The sequence below is a fragment of the Taudactylus pleione genome, unplaced genomic scaffold (assembly GCF_031769625.1).
Source record: "Taudactylus pleione unplaced genomic scaffold, aTauple2 ptg000256l, whole genome shotgun sequence".
NCBI classification, from domain to species: Eukaryota; Metazoa; Chordata; class Amphibia; order Anura; family Myobatrachidae; genus Taudactylus; species Taudactylus pleione.
Window position 1 is genome coordinate 3,087,223 of NW_028284658.1, and position 23,372 is coordinate 3,110,594.

Here is a 23,372-nt window from a genome sequence, read left to right on the forward strand (position 1 = left end):
ATGCACATAATACCCACAGTAGTTGTGCCCCCTATAAAATGCCCAGAGTAGTAGAGCCCCTTATACAATGCCCACAGTAGTTGTGCTCCCTATACAATGCCCACAGTAGTTGTGCCCCCTATTAAATGCCCACAGTAGTAGTGCCCCTACACTATGTCCACAGTAGTAGTGCCCCCTATACAACACACAGTGCCAACAGCTCCTCGTGCTCGGCACTGTGGGAGAGATGTCATGGTCTACAGGGAAAGAGCCACCAGGCGCCCAGAGGGCACCCAGCAAATGGGGAAGGTGACAGCACCTCTCCAGTCCGGTGCCTTCCTGTTGTGCAGGGCTGGCTGAGCGTATTGCACCGGCCTTGCGGGCACTGCTGCAGTTTCTGGTGCTGCCGTCCCAACCCCCCTATGCGTGACATCATGAGATGCTGGAGCTGGCACGGGGCGCTCAGAGCCCATGTTATGGCTCCAGTATTGATATTATGAATGTCGAAAATGTGACTGGATCCCTATATGAAGACACTGTCATTTATTCACATTTAATAAATTGATATTTTGAAGTGAACTACTGCATTAAAGAAAATTAGCATTTGTTTTTAATAGGGTAAAACTGTTAGCAGAGTAGTATGGTGACAGTACATAGAAGTTGCAGAGTAGTATGGTGACAGCAGATAGAAGTATGGTGACAGCAGATGGTAGTAGCAGACAGGGCCGTAGCTAGGGTAGTGCGGCAGGTGCCATCGCACAGGGCACCACAGGTCAGAGGTCGCTGTTTGGGCCTGTCAAATTTCTGTTTATTATCATTCTTGCTTGTAGCTTCCTCTTATTTCTTCCCCAGCATCTCCTGGCCTCTCCTATCTCCCCATGAAGCCATGGCCCTTTTTTGGGTGCATTATGTCCCTTTGGAAAATGAGGGGGGCGCCAATGCTCTTTCTGGCACAGGGCACTAAAAAGTCTAGTTACAGCTCTGGTAGCAGAGTAGTATGGTGACAGCAGATAGTAGTAGCAGAGTAAATCTGTCACAGATATGCGTAGCGCTATGTGCTTAGTGCAGTAGTCCTCCAAATGAGAAGTTAAACCCAGGTACACATGTATTGGCCAAGGTGCTGATGGTACTGGTATACTTAACCATTTCTTCGATTTATTGTAAACTGGTAGAACAGCTAGCAACAAATGACACATGGATATCACAGGTAGGCAATCTGTATGGAATATAGCAGCCTGGAGCTTAGGTTATTGCTGGGTGTTGTAGTGCGCTGGGTGCTAGCTGAGCGAATTCATCAGCGGATGGTATCCTACTATATATCGGTGGTGCTACAGGGTGCTTGCGGTTACGTAAGGCGCTGTGGAACACTTGTGGCGCCATATAAATAAATGATGATGATGATAATAATAATGTATGGGCACTGAAATGGCTCTGGTGAGAGTCTGAGTACATCCTTTACTCATGGCCTCAATGGAGTAAAGGCAAGCGGAGACGCCACGCATGCGCAGTCGCGTATATCAGAGGTCGGACCACTCTCACTGAGCTCTAGTGACTGCTGGCTCAGTGTAACTAACAGGATGCTGGAGGGGGGCAGCGCTGGAGTGCACTTCTTCCAACAAAAACAACTGTTGTTTGTATTTAATTGAATTTGTATTTTTATTGAAAATGTGACTTCCACTTTTATTAATAACTGTCAAAGCATTTTCTTTTCTATATGATATTTCATTACATTATTATTTTGTGTACAAAATGAGTAATATTAGCATTTACTGCTAATACTTCAAGCTCTATGCCAGTGGTTCTCAAACTCAGTCCTCAGGACCCCACACAGTGCACGTTTTCCAGATCATCCAGCAGGTGCACAGGTGTATTCATTACTGACACATTTTAAAACATCCACAGGTGGTGCCAATTGTTTCACTTGTGATTCTGTGAGGAGACATGGAAAACATGCACTGTTTGGGGGTCCTGAGGACCGAGTTTGAGAACCTGTGCTCTATGCTATTGTGGTTCTTAGTATACACACTTGTATGCATGACATACACCTGTCATAAATATTATTAGGTTTGAGCTGAATGCATCACTCAGTTGCCGAAATTGGAATAGGAACCTGTTATTTAGCGCATAGCCATACATGGGCGTCGGAACGGGGGGTCAAGGGGGCGGTCCCCTCCCAGGGCCGTAACTAGGGTGTTGCGACATGTGCCATGGCACAGAGCACCACAGGGCAGGGGGTGCTTATGGGCCTGTTAATTTTCTGTTTATAATCATTCTCACTTGTAGCTACCTCTTCTTTTTTTCCTGGCATCTCCTGGCCATCCCTGGTGAACTCCCCCTCCATCTGGCCACCTCCCCAAGCACCTTCAGTCACATCCTCTTTTATTTAACACACACATTTCAAAATACTGTCATACTCAGGACTCAAAATACTGTCATACTCTGGACTCAAACCTATCACCTCTCACATGACAGTCTCACACTTTACACAAAGAGCTATCTGCCCCATAGTTTCTGATGGCAGCCCTAAACACAGCCACCGATTCCCGACCCAGGTTTTATAAGCACACCTCGAGTACCCTTTAAAAGTAGCACTCAGATGGTGATCAGCCATTGGATTCATACTGTTTGCCATTGATACCTGGATAACAGTGGTACAATGGGATTGGTACCCCTTCATTATCGTATGAGACAAATCAGATTGCTCATGACCCTTCCCTATTAGGCCACACCCCTTTTTCAGCATCTTATGTCCGTATTTGAAAAAGGGGGGGGGGGGCGCCAATGTTCTTTCTGGCCCAGGGCACCAAAAAGTCTGTGCCCCCAACATTTGAAAGGTGTGGTGGCCGCGGACGGTCAGGGGCTGTGCTTTATAGCAATAGGCTGCACAGTCCCTGCACTGCACGGAGGTGTAATGTGTGTTCTTTAAGTTAAAGCACCACACATTACACCTACCTCCTCCACTGTGTGGTGCAGGAGCTGTGCAGCCTATTGCTATATAGCACAGCCCCTGACCGTCTGTGGCTGCTGCTACAGTCCATGTACGGCGTGTGCACCCAGGTGGGAGGAGGGGAGGGGGCGTGCCAGAGTGATTCTGTGTTGTCCCACCAACATAAAATCATTGCCACGTCCCTGTAACCACGTGTGGCCAACATCAGAACCATAGGGCAAACTAAAATAATTGTTAGGTATGATATATTTTCCTACTGAATTAAGCTGGGTACACTCTATTACAGAGGTTCTCAAACTCGGTCCTCAGGACCCCATACAGGTCACATTTTCCAGGTCACCCAGCAGGTGCACAGGTGTATTCATTACTCACTGGCACATTTTTAAAGATCCACAGGTGGAGTAATTATTTCACTTGTGATTCTGTGAGGAGACCTGGAAAATATGCACTGTTTGGGGTCCTGAGTACTCAGTTTGAGAACCTGTGATCTATTACATATATTGTGCGATCTTGGTACTTTAGACCAATCTGCATGACCATCATATAGTATGTACTCCCATTGGATGTTCTGCACGTCCAATGGGATGACTCCACGGACGTCATGGTGTTGTTACATAAAGCCTGGAATGATATATTGCTTTGTCATAGGGCAGACAGTGCAGTGTGTACAATGATGTGATATATAGTTACACCGCATAGACAGTGTGGCCAGGAATTGTCTTCCAATAACAGTATACAAGTGACCATTTCTCCTTAGATATTGCTGAAAACATACTGTATTTCATTATACAAGTACATACTGTACATACTTTATAGAGAGAAAGTCAGCTTGCATGATATGATGAGCTATATTTAAAGATTTTCACAGCTGGGTGTTTTGCGTTTATACCTAGCAGGAATCGGTTGGTGTCACATTAGCAACAAGTATATCAATGTGTATCAACACAGAAGTTTGGTTAGGTAACCGTATGAATTTTGCAAACATGGTATAGAGCAGGGATGGGGAACCTCAGGCCTGGGGGCAGTATAAGACCTGTGGAATCATTTGGTCTGGCCCTCTGAGCTTTTTTCTGATAGCCTCATCTGGCTAGCAGGGTGCCTAGAATGGCACCGTGCAGCCAGAATCTATGCAGCAGCATCGCCTGGAACGTCCTTAGGACGCTTGAGACGGTCACACCGCTGCCCTTACAGCTCCCCGGAGCATCCTCAGGATGCTCCGGACATTGCTGTAATCACCAGCAATTGTGGCCCCGCCCCATGTGATGTCACACAGGGGACGTGGCCTACACCAGGACCACAAAATTTTTTAAATATATCAAAATGACCCTCGGCAGAAAAAAGGTTCCCCATCCCTGGTGTAGAGAGAGGGAGTAGATATATAGAGGATTGCCAAGACAGTTGAATATATAAAGTACAGCAGTGTTCACCACTGTGCCAGTTGTCAAGTGTGCCACGAGGTCAGTGCAGTCAGAGCTGACTTTACTTGTACTGCTGGCCCAGGCAGTGTTGGGCTCTTCAAGGAGACTAAAGTGATTTTTTTTTATTTTTTCTTACTGTGGGGGTCAGCCAATGTGATTGTTCTATTTTCTGTGCGGGCCAATATGTGTGTTTGTTTTCTTTCTGTGTGGACCATTTTGTTTTAACTTTTTTTTGTGCGGCCGTTGTGTTTTTTAATTTTTTTTCTGTGGGACCCAGTGTGTTTGCTTTTGTTCTGTGGGGGCCAATGTGTGTGTTTTTTTCCCATGAGGGACTGATGGTGTGCCTTAGCAATTTTAAAATCTTGTTCGGTGTGCTGCGAGTTGAAAATAACTGAAGTACAGTATAGTGATGAAAGGGTTAATGTGTATACCCATTTCACAGATGCTGGGTACAGCAACCCCCCACAGAGGGTGCTTTATATATTACACTTTGGACTTAATGGACTGAAGTCACTGAACATTTACAGAGATGTCAGGACTTCTAATTACAGCAGTTAGAGCACATTAGAGGAGGGGGCAGAGGAGAATGAGAAAGAAAGGAGAGCAGGGGAGCTGCAGAATAATGGTAGGGGAATCAGAAGCAGAGAGTGGGTAAAGGGCAGGGCGGAGGCGAAAACTACATGAAAAGATTAAATGAGACATTAAAGCATGGTTGTTTGTGATGCAGAAAATGAACAGGAACAATTAATGAAGAGAACTGTATAGGATGAAAAGAAAGGGGGTGTAGGGAACCAAGTGGAAAATCGGTCAGAAGAAAAGCGTCTGTGGTTTATTAATGTAAAATGTATGTGAGAGGTGGGCAGAGAGAATGATGGGGGGGCAGTACGGAAAGTGTGACTACTAGGAGGAGCAGTGAAGGGAGAAGTAATAAGGAGGCAGGAGAGTTGCTAGGAGAAGGGGGGGGCACTGAGGAGAAGTGGAAGATTTTTTCATTTGTGCTTTAATTCACTTTTCATCTCCAGTCTGGAGATCTAATTCCGATCCAATAATTGTAACTAGCTGGGAAAGAGCAGCCAAGAGAGAGCAAGAATTAAATCAGCAAGGAACACTCATAACCCCCACCTCCTGAATGTTAATAGTCTCAGTAACCCTTCACTAACTAAACGTCTCTGCCAGGAGGGGATGCAGTCAGGGAGCCGATGGTCTGTCTAATCCCGACAGGCGTCAACATCCTGACGCCTGTTATTTTACCTACGCCGGGAGCCCGGCATACCGATCGAAGGTAAGCCGGGCCCGAGGGGGGAGGGTTAGGTTAGGGGCTTCCGGAGGGGACTTAGGTTTAGGCAACCCCCCCAGGAGGGTTAGGTTTAGCTAGGGGAAGGGGGGGTAGGAACCCTCGGGGGGAGGTTAGGGTTAGCCCCCCCCCGGGAGACTTAGGTCTAGGCTGCGGGGAAGGGGGTGGTTAGGTTTAGGTACTTACAGGGAGGGTTAGGGTTAGGTACCCCCCTGGGAGGGTTAGGTTTAGGCTAGGGGAAGGGGGGGGTCAGGGTTAGGCACCCCTAAGGGAGAGTTAGGGGGCGGGGTTAGGTTAGTAAATATTAAAAATACTTACCTGTCGGGATCTTCACTGCCAGTGTTCCAGCGTCGGGATTCCATATATTTCATACTGATCCCGCCAGGAGTGCCCTAAGGGCCTGATTCAGAGCCGGACGCTATTTGCGCTCGCTCTTTCAGAAAAAAGGGGTGGCTATTCAAATGAACCGTTTGCTCTTTGCGGTCTGTTCACGCCTCTATGTCTGAACGAGCGAACAAAACTTGCGGTCGTTTTCTGGGAAACTACGCCCCTGGCCGCTCCCATCCGACGTCATGTCCGCTATTTATTAGATTAATCGAGTACATCGACCAGCGTATGAACTGCTCGCTATTCTTGTGGTTGGTTTTTCCTACCGCAATCATGCGAGCAGTTCCGACTATAAAATAACCCAGTGACGTGGTCAATGACGCTGCTGTATTAATTATGCACACCCATAAAACGCCCGTTTTGACCTTTAAGCATGCCTGCGTTCAGATCTCCTCTCCCCGTTTTCAAGCACCTTCCCCTGTTACCACCCACATACGCCTCCTCATGTCACTGAAAATAGCAGGCATTCGCTATTTAGCGAACAAACGATTTTCGGCTGCACTGACTGGTTCGCGCATGCGTATTACGATCCGTACGCATGCGCAGTTGTGCAAACATCGCTCGGAACGAACGAGCGGCCGCTTACGAGCGGCTCTGAATCAGGCCCTAAGTGAGCCATTGAGTGGTACCAATATCTATTCTTTTTCCTACCATATTCTATATTCTATCTCAATTTTCTTTCTCATTTCCTCATTCTTCTCCAACAATTTCTTGCTGGATGGAACACATCTTGACACATTGTAGTTTAATATAGGAAATTGTCACTGTTTTGTGCAGGGACAAATTGTATAATGTCGTCATTACAGCTAGTATATGTACAGTGTGTACACAATGGGGCTCATTTGGAGTTAGGCGTAAATCCAGCTAGAAGACTCAATTTTCTACATGTTGCTGCTCTTCAGGGGGGCTAATTTAGGATGTGAGGACAGACTTTGGGAGGGGGTGTAATCCTAGCTCCTTGCACAGTGTTAAAGAAAAAAAGTCAGCTCATTATTTGTGTTACATGCAAACGTGACCAGTATTTACTTTTCAAGCCAAAAAAATAATAATCTTTTGCTCCCACTTCATTGCAATATGGTCCGTCCAGGTGCATTTTGCACCCTTTAGCTGGATTTGCTCTTATGTCTAAACTAGTGACTCGCTCCTCATCACCACAGTCCCCTGCATCTCGCCACAGTCCCCTGCATCTCATACTAGCCTCCTGCTTCTTACTCCTGCCCCCTGCATCTCACAACAGCCCCTTGCTTCTCACTACTGCCCCTGCATCTCACTCCTGCTTGTTACCACAGACCCCTGAATCACATCACAGGCCACTGCATCTCATCACAACCCCCTGCTTCTCCTGCCCTCTGCATCTCACCAGTGTCTGTGGGCCACTGATATGTGCTGGGAAGGGCAAGAAATCATGGATGAGAGATTTTTATTAAAGCTACTATAAGCATTATCATCAGCATGTCCCAGGGCCTGGGGCACCTGTGCATATTTTCACAGCCTCCATGTGCACCCCTCCCCAGCTGCCGTACATGGCGATGAGTGTTGTCCTCTTTGCACAATGTACCCTGTATTTCCTGGGCTTCCTGTTGAGCTTCCTCGCCACAGTGGTTCTGTCCAAGAACAGCGCTGACTTCCATGGGAGGTGCCTCCTGTTCACCAAGGGCGTGTATCTGTAGAAACTTCACGCTGGAGAGGGAGCACTTCACAGTGGAGGAGTGGTGGCCGGAGTCCATCTGCAGGTTCAGCGTAGGGATGGACATCGGAATCCAATGGGTACTACCAATTAATGTTTTAGTTCCGATGGTAGTGTTTTTACCATTTGATGGTGGCAGTCCGATGTTTGCCACCATTGAATGGAAATCATTGGTGTTCTAATGGCTATTTTTTTTTTTAGGGCATGTTCATGAGTTCATTGTCTCTTATTCTCTATCTGCCTCAGACGTGACCCTGCTCAGTCCCTCACTCTTTCCCCTCTCTAGGCTGCTGCTAAGCAACAGGTATTTCTAATTGGCTCAGTCGCTGGGGTCCGGACTGCGATCGGATTCACGGAGATGGCAGGTAAGCGATTCCTTGTGAGGGGAATTGTGCGCGACGCAGTCCAGGCCTCCGTTGTAGGAGACGCACCACAGGTGGTTGCGGGTGAAGGCCTCGAGTAACGTGTACTCACTAAGGCGGCCGGGGCCATATCGTCTGTCGCCAGGAATGGGTAGTAGACGCACTAGAGTGCACTAGTTAGCGTCTACTACTGTGAGGCCAGCGTACCCGTACCGTCAAAATCGCAGCTTAGGGGAGATATGCGCTCTCCTGGAAGCTCCGACCCAGACGCAACTTCTGGTTATGGATTCCCACCTCTGGGTTGCTACTTCTGACCACCTCATGTGTGAGACGCTCGCAGTTCACAGTTGTGCATAATGCTGCAGGCTGGTTGTCTCAGAGGTCTGGTCTGTCTCCCTGTATACCTCTCCTCTGGGTCTGGTATATAGCGCTCTATATCCTGCCAATACCCCGGCGGGGCTGGACAGTTGACTCAGAGTCAAATTGCAATAGCTGCTGTATATACACTGTGTTTTGTTTTCAAAACTGTCAGTTATATCTATCACTGTGTTTCTCCTCATCCCTCTGAAAAGGTGTGTGGGGTTTTTCATATGTGAAGTGGGTCACTGCATTTATACTGTACACCTTATACTGATCACACATTTGGCATGTCTGAGGGTAAAGGTGAGAAGGGTGAGCCCTAACTGCTCAAGTCATATAAATCCTGTTTGTGAGGCCTATCTGAACAGGATTTTGTGGAGGATGGATTGTGTAGTGCCTGTTGTAAACAGCCACCTTTCCTATCTGGTACACCTGCACCTACACAAGAGCCATCTTGGGTGGCATCTTGGTCGCAGGTTTTGTCCCATATGGTGGATAAGGTTGCAGCGTCGCGTGCTCCTACCATGATATTGCCTCCTACTGTTGGATACCCACAGCAGTTGCATCCTTCTATGTGGAATCAGTATGATTTACCGCCGGACCCCTGGCCGGCGGTTCAAATCCTGACAGCGGCAGCCCGACAACGATGAAAATCCCGATCGTCCCTATTTAAGTATTCACTAACCTAATTCTACCCCCTAACCCTCCCTTAGGGGTGCCTAACCCTAACCATCCTCCCCAGTGCCTAACATTAATCCCCCCTTTAAGTGCCTAAACCTAACCCCCCCTTCCCCGCTGCCTAAACCTAAGTCCCCCGGGGGGGTGCCTAACCCTAAGTCCCCCCCGGGGATGCCTAACCCTCCCTCCCCCTAGCCTAACCCTAACCTCCCAGGGGGGTGCCTAAGCATAAGTCCCCCACCGGGAGCCCTTCGTTCGGAATGCCGGTCGCTGGTCTCCCGGCGACGGTAAAATGACAGGCGTCTAGATATAGACGCCTGTCATTTAACCCTCGCCTTGATTAAGCAGTCGGGAAGCCGGCTGTTGGTATTAGGTCAGCCGGCTTCCCGACTGCATACCCTTCTATGTACATGTCCCCTATGACTCCCTGTTGATTTGATTCTTCTGCTCACTTTAGTCAGAGTATGCTGCCGTCTATAGTCCCTCAGCAGGTGGTGCAGGTGGATAGACCAATGGTAGTAAAGAGGCAGGGGCATAAGAGAGGTTCTCTTCAGACATTGCCTCAGGATTCTCACCCACCCTCCTCATCAAACTCTGATACTCGGAGTTCTGGGTCTTACTCAGTGGAAAAAAAACATCAATCCTCTGTGGATGTCCCCTCTCTGGTGAGAGTGGTTAGATCTGTCCACAGTATAAGGATGAGGAGGTGCCGCCGAAAACTAAGACTCAGGTCTATAGGCGTCAAAAGATGGCTAGAGATTAATTTCCTCAGTCTGATGAATCTCATGTCTGAAGCATGGTCTACTTCAAATAAGCATTTCCATACTACAAGAAATTTAATAACCTGTCAATATCCATTTGCTCAGGATGAATATAGTAAATGGGAAGTTCCCCCAAAAGTAGATGCTGTTGTGACTAGATTGATCAAGAGCTCTACGTGACCCATTCCTGCGGCATCCTCGTTGAAGGAGGCTACAGATAGAAAACTTGATAACTATTTCAAATCAGTGTTTTCATTATCTGAAGCTATTACCAGGCCAGCTATGGCTGTAGCCTGGGTAGTCAAGACTATGGAAGAATGGACGAAGTCTCTGGAGGATAGCATGCCTAATGCTACCTGAGAACAGCTCTCTTCCCTCTAATAGATGCGAGAAGCAGCAATGTATATTGGGGAAGCAGTCATTGACGCAGGTATCTTAGCTTCTAGGGTATCGGCAGCTTCAATTGCAGCTTGAATAACCCTTTGACTAAAAACCTGGAAGGCGGATACAGGTTCCAAGAAAGCCCTGGAATCCTTGCCTTTTGTGGGGAAAGTATTGTTCGGACCAGAGCTGGATGACATAGTGTCTTCTCTGGCGACATCTAAATCTGCGGGGTTGCCATCTACGACTACCCCTAAGTATAGGCAGTCGTCAGCTCTGTCCTTTCGTCGACAGGGTAGGGTCTTCCTCTAGACAGGATAATTCCCACAGGAGATGGCAGACCAAGAAGTCCTGGTCAGCCAAGCATCCTGCTTCCAAGCCGGACGGTAAGCCCACTGCCTGATGGGACGGGCCTCCCCCTGGGGTGTCTCAGGGTTGGATGCCAATTCCTACAGTTTTCTCGGGCCTGGCATCAGACCACAACAGATGCCTGGGTTCGAGAGGTGGTCTCTCAGGGTTATGCCAACACGTTCCTGAGGCATCCCCCTCAGGTCTTCGGGCTTCCGGGAGTCTATTGCGGCCCTCCTGAGGTCGGGAGTTCATAAACCCCACTCCTGTGACGCAACAGGGAAGGGGTTATTATTCAAATTTGTTTTTGGTTCAGAAACCAAATGGGTCACATTGCCCTATCCTGAATCTGAAGTCTCTCAACAGAGACTTCCGGAGTGGTCTGATGAGTGACCTTTTGCTGTTTTACACCTTATTGTGCCTGCTGTGTTTTTAAAGCCGGATGGGATGGTTTCCATCTTTACTTATTTTCTTGGAATAAATTGAATATTTTATATATCTACATCGTGATGGTCTTGCCCTGGTTTTTCAAAGATACCTTTACAAGAGGAATTATCGGATGGTCGATGTGAGTATGGTACGCAGAACCATAAAGATACCTTGATAAGTATTTCTCCACCTATTTTATTAGTAAGTAGGGTACGTCTCTTTTAAAGCTCTACATATGATATGATATAGGAATTTTATTCTCCTTATAATTATGAAAATTGGAAAGTGCATCACAGGAACTACACATTGTTGTTTTTTCTTTCTTTCCCTCTTTTTCCTACCATATCCTCCTCCGTCTGGCATTATGAGGACTCGCCAATGAGACATTAATGGAACTATCCACAAGAAAGATTGGTATTATTTTATTTTGAATCTCTTTGTAAAACAATCATTGTCACCTCCACTAGTATCCATTATCCCTTGGTATTTAGTGCCTATATCTGAGTATTTCATCTGTTTTTTGCTTCATGTTATCTGGTGTAAGGTGACACCAGAAATTACTGGTTGAATTAGGCTGCTTTGAATTGCGCTTGTGTGTTTTACACTTCTTCACTGCAGGCCTGACCAGATTCAGTCCGACAACGCGACCACAGTGGCCTACATCAACCATCATGGAGGCACACGAGGTCCGGCAGCCATGAGGGAAGTGGCAAACATTCTGCTGTGGGCAGAATGCCATCTTCCAGCAATCTCGGCAATATTCATCCCAGGAGTCCTCAACTGGAAAGCGGACTTCTTAAGTCGTCGGGACAGGATTGGTATGAAACACGGGTTCTAATCCCAACGCAGGAAGACAAGATCCCAACAGGTAAGTAATTTTAACTATTACTAACCCTCCCCCCCCCCCAACCCTCCCTTAGGGGTGCCTAACCCTAACCTCCCCCCAAAGTGCCTAAACCTAACCCCCCCTTCCCCGCAGCCTAAACCTAAGTCTCCCGGGGGGGTGCCTAACCTCCCCCGGGGGTGCCTAACCCTCTTGGGTACCTAGCCCTAAGTGTGCCTAACCCTAACCTCCCCCGGGGATGCCTAACCCTCTCGGGGGGTACCCAGTACTAGGACCCCCCCCCCCATGGCTGTTACCTTCGTTTGGTATGCCAGGCTCCCGATGTAGAGATAATGATAGGCATCAGGACATACACGCCGGAGAATGGGCTTTTCATCTGGACGTCTTTCAACTCCTGGTGGACAGGTGGGGGCTACCAGACGTAGACCCCATGGCATCACGCCACAACCACAAGGTCCCCAGGTACGGCTCGAAAACAAGGGACCCCTCAGCTGCCTTCGTGGACGCTCTGGCGGTGAGGTGGAACTTCAGGTTAGCATACCTGTTTTCTCCAATATCCCTCCTCCCAAAGGTCTTCAGAAAGTTCAAGCAGGAAGGCGGCAGGATAATACTAATAGCGAAGAAAACAGGGTGCGCTAGTAGAGAAACACTAATCTTCTAGATAAATGTAATGCCGAATAAACAATTAGCATAAAAATTATTTAATGATAAATAGTCACCAGAATAGTATGTAAACTAAATCGAGGCACAAATTGAGATAAATACAATGAATAATATACTAATCCATATACATATAGAATGGATACAGTGCATAAAAAACAAAAATTTACATAAAAAAAAACCCTGGAAGTATAAAAATAGATGGTGATCCTGTGATGGATGGTAAGTGAATATGGACGAAACAAAAGTATGGTCTCGTGTAGTACAGTCCCGAAAAAATATTAAAATAGAAAATAATAGGATAATGAGTGTCATATACTGTAAATATAAATAGTAAAAAATAGGAGACCACAGTAGGTGTAGGTGCTTGACCAATGCATGCAATACCTGAGTGTTCGTGATCGTCCCCGTAAATGTTCAACTGTGAGGTCACAGTTTGTCCCGGCCGGGATAAATTATTGCTGGTGGATTGAAACGGACTTGACAATTGCAGGTCTTAGCAGCTTCTGTGTATGCCACTGTCGGCTGGTGATGTTGTCTGAAATAAGACCACGCCGTGGTGGTGTGAGGCACGATCAAACCCACAGGTTCCCAGTTAAATCCTGGTGCCGTGACCAGGTGTTTCTTAGAGGCAGACTGCCCTGGATAATGTAACAAGCCTTGTGTTGCAGTGGACACCGGCTTCCACCATAGGCAAAGTAATGGAGGGATCTCCTTGGGTATGGGGGTCCTGCGCTCTGGATTTGAACCCTAGTATGTTAGGGACCTACCCGAAAGAGGTTACCTGGATATGGTGGGTAGGCCCATATGCTAAAAATGATTATGCTAAAAACCTCTATTGATTGCAAAATTTTATTGCATTTATATATATTATTAATAATTTGGAGTTGTGCACCTGAGATTTGTCTGTTTCTGGATCTCCTTGGGTATGGGTAAGGATATTGAGGGAAAGGATATTGTGGGAGATATGGAGTTTGTGGGTAGTATGGGAATTGTGGCTGTGTGTGATAAGTGGGGTAGGGCTGTGTTTGCAGTGGTGTGGGATTGGTGAGGACGTGTAACTGTTCAGGTGCAGGTGTGTGTGGGTGCAGGTGTATCTGCTGGCTGTGATGTTACCATCATTACTTCTAGAGCTTGAATACTGACAGCCATTAGTTTCTTGCTCTGGATCTCTCTCTTCTTTGAGATGTTTTTGTCATGTTCTATGGCGGATTCTATGAGGGTATCTATTGTGACTCCCCTCCAGCCAGGCTGTGTGGTCTGAACCCGGGTTTTTAGGTTCTCTTTAAGGCCATCCATGAGTATAGTGACAATCATTCCCTTGTGGTGAGTGCTATCTTTAATATCTTCTAACCCAGTGTACTGGGTGATAGCCTGCAGAGCCCAGTCGCAATAATCTTCTGCAGATTCACTCTCTTTTTGTTTTATGGTGAAAATTTTGTTCCAGTTAACTACTACTGGAAAATATACACCCAATTGAGTTATAATACAGGAAATGTTACCTTGGTTTACTTGGTCTGTTAAGGGAACGTCACCATCCAATACACAATCCGTGATAAATTTTGTCACGTCGATATTGCGTGGTAGACAGGCCCTTAACACCACTCGCCAATCTTTATTGGTTGGCTCATGAGAATTACCCAAATTTCTCAAAAATCTTTGACACTTGGCTAGTTCCTTTTTGGGATCGGGGAAATCATTCATGATGGAATTTAGCTCCGCTCTTGTCCAAGGACAATGCATTACCACTTCCCTTGTGAGCACTACTCCGTTCGCATCTGCATTCCCATTCGGAACATTTATTGTCCGGATGGGATGCAGACCGGCCGCACTGCTACCTTTGACCTTATTACCTGGCTGGGGGTTTAGTCTGTTGCTGCAATGTACAGTATTAACAACTTCCTCTACGGGTGCAGAGGATGTTAACACTTCCCGTGCTGTTACTGATGGAGATGATGGCACCACTTGTGCTTGTCGTGGTGCTGCATCTAACATGTGCACAGCATGGGAAATGGCAGACATGACAATAGGCTCATCATCCACATCATAAACATTTTCCTTATGGTTACTTAAGAGAGGGTACAAATTACTTGTTACATTTTTATGGTTTTTTTTCAATAACTGTACCTGCACTCCCATCCACATAAGGTGGTGGTGGTGCGCGTGAACTACTGGCAATACCTTCTGCAACGCTACCTTGCTGCACGTGCACGCTGTTTTGTGGCTCGCATGCATTGCAATCTAGCGCCGCGGGTGTATTTTCTGGTAATGCGTTCGCAGCGCTAGTTTGCGTCACTTGCACATTTTTAAGCCACGCATCCTCTTCACGCTGCCACAATTTTAAACATTCGTAATATTTTACCTTTTTTCCTCGAGAACGCACCAAACTGATGTGATCCAGGACATTATTCAATACATCCTTATCAAAACTACCAATTCTGGGAAATGGTCTAACACTCTTCATCGTTATCTTAAACCATACGTCACAATACCTTATTGCATAAGCACCGTACTTAGTATGCATAATACGACGGGCCGATCCAAGCGGCGCTTCCATTAGCAGCACATCATTGTCTAACATTTCTATTGTTTGCGTGGCTCCCATCTTGGGACAACTCCTACGTTTTTCAATAAAAATTTAAACTGGTGAAAAGACAGTCAAGATACTTTCACTTACCTGCGGACGCCTTTGAAAAAGGGTGTATCCACGAACCCTATGGAGGACCTCTAGTCTAGACGCCTCCACTCACCTATGGAAGAAAAGGCCGCTTCCACGCAGCAATCCCATTTTGACTACGTTTCAACTGCTAGGGGGCAGCAAAGTACCCTTTGTTTTCCAGTTGATTTCGTCCACCCTCTCACCAGCTCACAATCATAGTCTAACCAAAACTATGCGGTTCAATTATAGTGTTCAAATAAGCCTAACAGATCACACACATTGATTACTGAATACTATAATCACACTGGGAGCCGAACCCTAACAAAAATAACAACCCATACACCTGCCTTGTGTAAAGTAAACGGTAAGCTGCTACCGAGTCACTATGCCGTTCGTTACGCCTAGCACTTAAGGTTCCTACGATACCCTTAACATTTAGGTCCCGTGTTACACCCTAAACAAGTATTCACAGTTACACACTTTTCCTGTGCAGAAAAATACACGTTAACCCAGTTATTGGCAACAATTGATAATGTAAACTCAACAGCTTTGTTTAAACACGTGGCAGCACAAGCGGAAATACGTATACGCTATTGTGCGACTAGTCGCATACACAATAATGCGACTACTATACAACCATATGACTTACCCTTAGCTGTGTATGCAAAAGTGCGTATCTACTGCGCGCGCAAAAATGCGACTCAGCCGCATTACTGCGGCACCCTTTTTAGCGTGAAATTCTATCAACAAAGGAAAACAAACTTTTTCCTTTCTTGTCCCTGGATTCTAGTCAGTGTACCTTGACTCACACGATAACGGATAGCGATCTCTCAGCATCGAGTGGTTGCAGGGAAAACTGCGTGTGGCCACTATCCACTCTTTGGTGAGATATCGATAACGGTATTTTATCGTGTGAACAGGTAAGTGACCTCACACTGTGAGCCCCCAACTAAGGATACTGGATTTTAACCTCTATACGCACCTACCTATACCTTCTAAACCCTGCCTATAAACCTCTAAAATTGATGCTATTTGCGTACGCAGTCATACAGTAAAATAAAGACTTCAGACCTTGAACATGTGTTTCCAAAGCACAAAGTATTATTCAAGCAAAGTACAGAGAGTTACACGCTGTGATCTAAGTACAATTCAGTGCAAAGAAATTATACAGACTCAATATACAGTTATACTTATGCACGCGCTCTGGGACCAGATTCCAGCATCAACAAGAAACCTCCATCAACAGCATCAGCATGAAGACTGAAGACTGGGGTCAGAACACACATATTTATACCCTTACAGAAATAGACTATACAATAGAGAGGTTCGTTGCGATCCAATTGGTTCCCCATCACGGTGCTTCTGTTACAGGACATTTAACAGGTTGATTCAAATGGACACAGACCAGCCTCCGACAGCTGGTTATCTCCGTTTTCCCACCTCATGCAAATCTAGGCTGTTAATTTTACAAAGTACATTTTGGTGCTTTAACTTTATACGGTCCATAAGTTGAGAATGCATGTTGCGATCTTCACACCGATGATACCAGGAAGCTGTTGAGAAAGTGCAGATCAGTATAACACCAAACATGGCTTACTTATCATGTATTATACCTTAGATACCAAATAGCCTTTATTTCACAGCATTTGTAATAAATGAATAAAACTTGAATCTTACACTTTAAAGCTATGAAACCTTTTATGTGATTGTGCATTGTGTAAGTATTAGGGGTTTGGGAAAAGATGCTAGTTAACTAGGGGCAGATGCATACGCATGAAGCTAATAAACAGCGTTCGCATGCGGGGTATTATGCATTCGCTAATGTACATGTAACAGCGCAACTGTGTGTATTAATGTGTGTATGAGGTATGGTAAAATATGTGATCACATGATGCTAATAATAGCATTGCCATATGTACTTTAGTGTGCGTTTAGCTAAAATGGCGCTGGGTGGCCATTCGCAAAATGGCGTCTTGCAGATCTCATTTTCAAGATGGTGTCTTGCGGCCATTCACAAGATGGCGTCGTTTCGATCTAATTTTAAGCTGATCTTGTCTCAGCCAATTATCCAGCTTCGACACATTATTCATGCTGCTCTGTGCCCTACTGTACTATTTCTCCTTGTCTATTTTACTCTTTGTCTCCAGCTATTCTTCATTCTTATTCTGCTGCTTACCATCACCGCCATTCAGCCCTGTCTCTGCACCTCATATTCTATTTTCTCTTTCTCTTGCTCTTTTTCCCTCTTTCTCCTGGCTCAGGGGAAATCAGCATTGCTGGTCGGAGCTCCTCTAGTGTACAGTGTGCAGAGCAGCATTGGCCATCATGCGGAACATGCACCGTTTCACTCCGATGAGCACAGAATTAAACTGGCCAGAATCCTAAGTTTATGAAAAGATTTGTTTATCAGGAGCTATCTGTCTGTTGGCACCACATTTTTATGTGAATGTTTTACAATTATCAATATGGCAATGCTTGCTAATATCTCTTTAACCTGTGAAATTAATCAATGCTTTACTACGCCTTACACCGGTAATGTAGGACACATCCATATCATGGATAAATAACAAACTGCATAATGCAGACATCTAGGGGGTATATTTACTAAAGTGCTGCTTTTTAGAATTGGAGATGTTGCCAATAGCAGCCAATCAGATTATACTCAACATTTATCTAGCACCTTCTAGAATCTGATTGGTTGCTATTGGCAACATCTCCACATCTATAAACCCGCACTTTAATAAATATACCCCCTAGAGCAGTGATTTTCAATTTTTTTCAACTCACGGCACAGCAAACAAGATTTTAAAATTTCTAAGGCACACCATCAGTTTCTTCACGGGAAAAAAAGCACACACATTGGCCCCCATGAGAAAAAAAACTCACGAATTGGCCCCCCACAGGAAAAAGAACAGACATTGGCCCCCACAGAAAAAATAAACACACACATTTCCCCTCAAAGAAAAAAAATAAAACAGAATGGCCGCCACAGAACAAAAACAAACACATTGGGTCCCACAGAAAAAAATATAAAACACAATGGCCCCACCGAAAAATAAATAAAACAAAATGGTCCCCACAGAAAGTAAACAAATACACACATTGGCCCCCACAGAAAAAAATATAAAACACAACGGCCCCACAGAAAAATAAATAAAACAAACTGGTCCCCACAAAAGAAAACAAATACACACATTGGCCCCCACAGAAAAAAATATAAAGCTCAACGTCCCCACAGAAAAATAAATAAAACAAACTGGTCCTCAAAAAAGAAAACAAATACACACATTGGCCCCCACAGAAAAAAATCTAAAACACAATGGCCCCACAGAAAAATAAATAAAACAAACTGGTCCCCACAAAAGAAAACAAATACACACATTGGCCCCCACAGAAAAAAATATAAAACACAACGGCCCCACAGAAAAATAAATAAAACAAACTGGCCCCCACAAAAAAAAACAAATACACACATTGGCCCCCACAGAAAAAAATATAAAACACAATGGCCCCACAGAAAAATAAACAAACAAACTGGTCTCCACAAAAAGAAAACAAATACACACATTGGCCCCCACAGAAAAAAAAAACAATTCAATTACCTGGCCCCCACAGATAAAAAATAAAAAATCACATTGGTCCCCCCCAAAAAAGATAAAATAAACAGCTGAGAAGCCTCACTGTCGTCCCTGTCCTGTCCCTCATCGGCTGGGTTAGCTCAGTTACACTTAGTGACTGAGCACACAGCGCAGAGCTGGGAGCAGTGTGCAGATGGGTGTGCAACACATCATGTCACGCCACCGTGTCTCCAAAGGTCACAACCTGGGCGTGCCTGAGCCTCCCTGAAGAGCCCAACACTGCCTGGGCCAGCAGTACAAGTAAATGCTCTGACTGCACTGACCTCGCGGCATACTTAACTGCTCGCAGCAGACTGGTTGAAAAACGTTGCCCTAGAGAGAGTTGTTTTTGATATGTTATGCATTCAACCCTAATCATTACACTTGCAATTTCTGCTGCAGATCAACAAGAAAGATAGTCAGATTTAATTACACATATCTTTTTATATTATTATAATACTATATTTACATAGCATCGCCATATTACACATAGCTTTACAGATCAGTAACAAAGTCCCTGTCCCATTGAAGATTAAGATAAATTTTTCTATCACACATCCACACAAACATATACACATATAAATCCATTTTGTCAGAATCCAATTAACCTATATATATGTTGTTTGACCATCGAAGAAAACCCACATAAATAGATAGTTCCTATGGACCCAGGGCTGTGTGAGCAATGCTAACCACTGTGCCACCATTATATTAATATAATATTTTCTGGATCATGAATAATGTCATAATTCATAGTTCTGTAATTATAAAGAGTATGTGTATAGTACACAGGTAAAATGCAGATGCATTATAAATGTGGTAACATATAAGTATATCCTGCTGATAATAATGTACCGTAGCATGTGTACACACTGTCAGTCTTCTCCTCATACATGTACCATATACAACTGTCACTGATAGAACAGCGGTAGTTGTGTTGTCCCCCTGTCATTCTAGCTGACGCGGCTTTTTTCTGTGTGAGGCTGTGAAATTATGTTTCTACTTGAACAGTTTTCAATTTAGATTAAGTAAAATTTGAGACCGTGTCAGGAGGCATCAGTAACTCACCGAGGAATGCCTGACATACAGAGAGAGAGAGAAAGAGGAGAGTGAGGGAAAGAGAGAGATAAAGGCAGATGAAGATTATGGAAAGGATGGAGAAAGGGGAATGTGACAGAAGAGGGAAATTAAAAAAAAAAAAAAAACAGTTGGAAATGAAGAGAAGGGAATGTGGATGGAAAATTTGTAAAAAGAAACAGTGAGGTTATCAAGCAGCAGTGAGAACCTGCAGTGAACAAACATGGAAAAAAGTTAGTAGCCAACTAGGTTCATAATAAGTCATGTAAAGGCGGAATTATATAGATGACAATACATTATAAAGTAGACTATTTTGAGAGAGGAATGTAGAATCCCAATTCACGTTGTCCAGTCATTTGTGTCAGAAATGTGGAAACTTATATTATAGCATGTGGTGCTAACGTATATCTGTACCAGGGACGTGCAGCCAGGGGAGACAGAGCCTCCCTTGTCACACTGCAGAGTTTTGATGATAAAAATAATTAGAATAATACAAAGAAGATATTTATGTTTATAGGCAAAACTTACCAATATTACAGCACTCCCTGGAAATACAGGGAGAGATGAGAGTTGAGGCAGCAAGAGCTTAGCCTCACCTCTGATAGCCAGACACTGCCTGGAGCTGGGGGCTGGGCCACGAAGCAGCCAATAAAACACAGAGAAAAAGAGCTAATGGAGGCATGCCTCACTGTGAAGGGCATGCCTTGAGCTCTGATGAGCACCACTTACGATCAGGTGACCAGTCCAGGAAATACTCAGACCTTGGAGCTCTGATGCAGCACTGAGAGAAGGAAATGGAATATGCAGGAAACACACACGGAGAAAAAGGTGAGGAGGATCCGCTGTGGTCAACAGTCTGGGGTTTAGTATATCACTGTGTAACAGGATAGTGGTTTTTCCTGCAGACTCCAGTAGCTGGCATCTCGTCACTATGCATGGACTGCCACCTTCTGTGTAAGGGGTGGGGGATCTTCTTTGCTAGGGGGAGATCTGTGTGTGTTTGTGAGGGAAATCTTTTGTGCTAGGGGGTATCTGTGCTAGTGGGAGATATGTGTGAGGGGGGATCTGTGCAACTAGGAGATATTTGTGTGTGGGAAATCTGTGCTATATATGTTTGGGTAAATCAGGCTCGGATACTAGCCAGTGCCTCCCCAGCCGTTGACCTCACCGCATGTCCCTGATCTGTACCTTTACAAGCAATTTACTACCATCAAATATGCTCGGTCCCTGAGAACCTGCGAGGCACAGTATCACACAGAAGTGGTGGTTTTCACCATAATACCTTCCAGATATTGCAGAAGAGGGAACCTTCATCTACCAACCACTAAAAAAAATAGCAGCCATACCAAAGACACTCTAACTCACTGGTTACCAACTCCAATTCCTCCGTTTACCATCCTTAGGGAATCTGCCTAATATTTAGCAACAATTATTTTCATTCATCATAGTTACTATACTGTAACTCTGGTTTAGAATGACCAGAAATTATTTTTATTGGGGACATTGCCTGGCCAAGCTACGTGGAGGACATGCAACCTGTGACTCAGACCAGCTTCCTGGACAACTACTGTTGCAGCTGGTTTAGTGGCTGAGACAGAATCAGTGTAAAATTAGCTTGGAGCGACGCCATCTTGCGAATGGCAACCAGACTCCATCTTAAAAATAAGAATCTGCAAGACGCCATTTTGCGACCAGCTCCATTTTAAGTTACAACTCACGAGCTAAGTACAGATGTGTTTTTGATAATCTTTTTAGAAGCCATGACAGGCCCATTCTGGGGACAACCTTGCATAGAGAAATACCAAAACAAACACAGTATCAGTTAGCAACTAGAAAAACATCTTCCTGAGAAAAGGAATTAGAAAAAAACAATACACCAGAAACTGTGGGTGTTTTGCATGTAAATGGAGAGACTCCACATGTGGACAGGTGTAGCTGTGGCAATTGTAATATGGCCCAGACACTTGAATTTGACTGAATGAACAATGGTAAGAAATCTGCTCTTTTGAACTCACTGTCAGACAAGCTGGCACCAGCACGGTTGGGGGGGTCTCCACCCTGTTTGAGAGTGAAGCTCAATGCCCATAACACATTTGCATTGCAGTTTGAAAATGTTAGTAAGAAATTATATATATATATATATATATATATATATATATTAAATCCATCATAAATAGGATCACATGACACACATTAGCGAATGCACAATATCCTGCATGCGAACGCTGTTTATTAGCTGCATGCGTGCACATCTGCCCCAAATCAGATAAACCTAACTAGCGTCTTTTCCCAAACCCCTAATACTTACATAATGCACACTCACATAAAAGGTCCCATAGCCTTAAAGTATAAAATCCAAGTTTTATTCATTTATTACAAATGCTGTGAAATAAAGGCTATTTTGGTATCTAAGGTTTAATACATGATAAGTAAGCTGTGTTTGGTATTATACTGATATGCACTTTCTCAACAGCTTTCTGGTATCATCGGTGTGAAGATCGTAACATGCATTCTCAACTTATGGACCGTAGAGATATAAAGCATCAAAATGTATTTTGTGAAACTAACAGCTTAGATTTGCATGCAGGGGGAATTGAGGAGACAATAGGCTGTCGGAGGCTGACCTGTGTCCATTTGAATCAACCTGTTAAATATCCTGTAACAGATGCACCTGCACTGGGAACCAATGGGATCAGCAACAAACCTATCTACTGTGTTGTCTGTTTCTGTAAGGGTATAAATGTGTGTGTTGTGACTCCAGTCTGGAGTCTTCTTGCTGATTGCTGATTGACGTAGGTTTCTTGCTGATGCCGGTATCTGGTCTGTATAATTCTTTGCGCTAAATTGTACTTAGATCACAGCGTGTAACTGACTGTACTTTACTTGAATAATACTTTGTGCTTTGGAAACACATGTTCAAGGTCTAAAGTCTTTATTTTGCTGTATGACTGCATATGCAAATAGCGTCAATTTTAGAAGTTTATAGGCAGGGTTTAGAAGGTATAGGTAGGTGCGTATAGAGGTTGAAATCCAGTATCCTTAGTTGGGGGCTCACAGTGAGGTCACTTACCTGTTCACACGATAAAATACGGTTATCGATATCTCACCAAAGAGTGGATAGTGGCCACACGCAGTTTTCCCTGCAACCACTCGATGCTGAGAGATCGCTATCCGTTATCGTGTGAGTCAAGGTACGCTGACTAGAATCCAGGGACATTCAGAGCGTCCGGCTCTGAATCAGGGCCTAAGTACGGTGCTTATGCAATAAGGTATTGTGATGTACGGTTTAAAATAAAGACGAAGAGTGTTAGACCGTTTCCCAGAATTGGTAGTTTTGATAAAGATGTATTGGATAATGTCTGGGATCACATCAGTCTGATGCGTTCTCGAGGGAAAAAGGTAATATATTATGAATGTTTAAAATTGTGGCAGCATGAAGGGGATGCGTGGCTTAAAAATGTGCAAGCGACGCAAACTAGCGTTG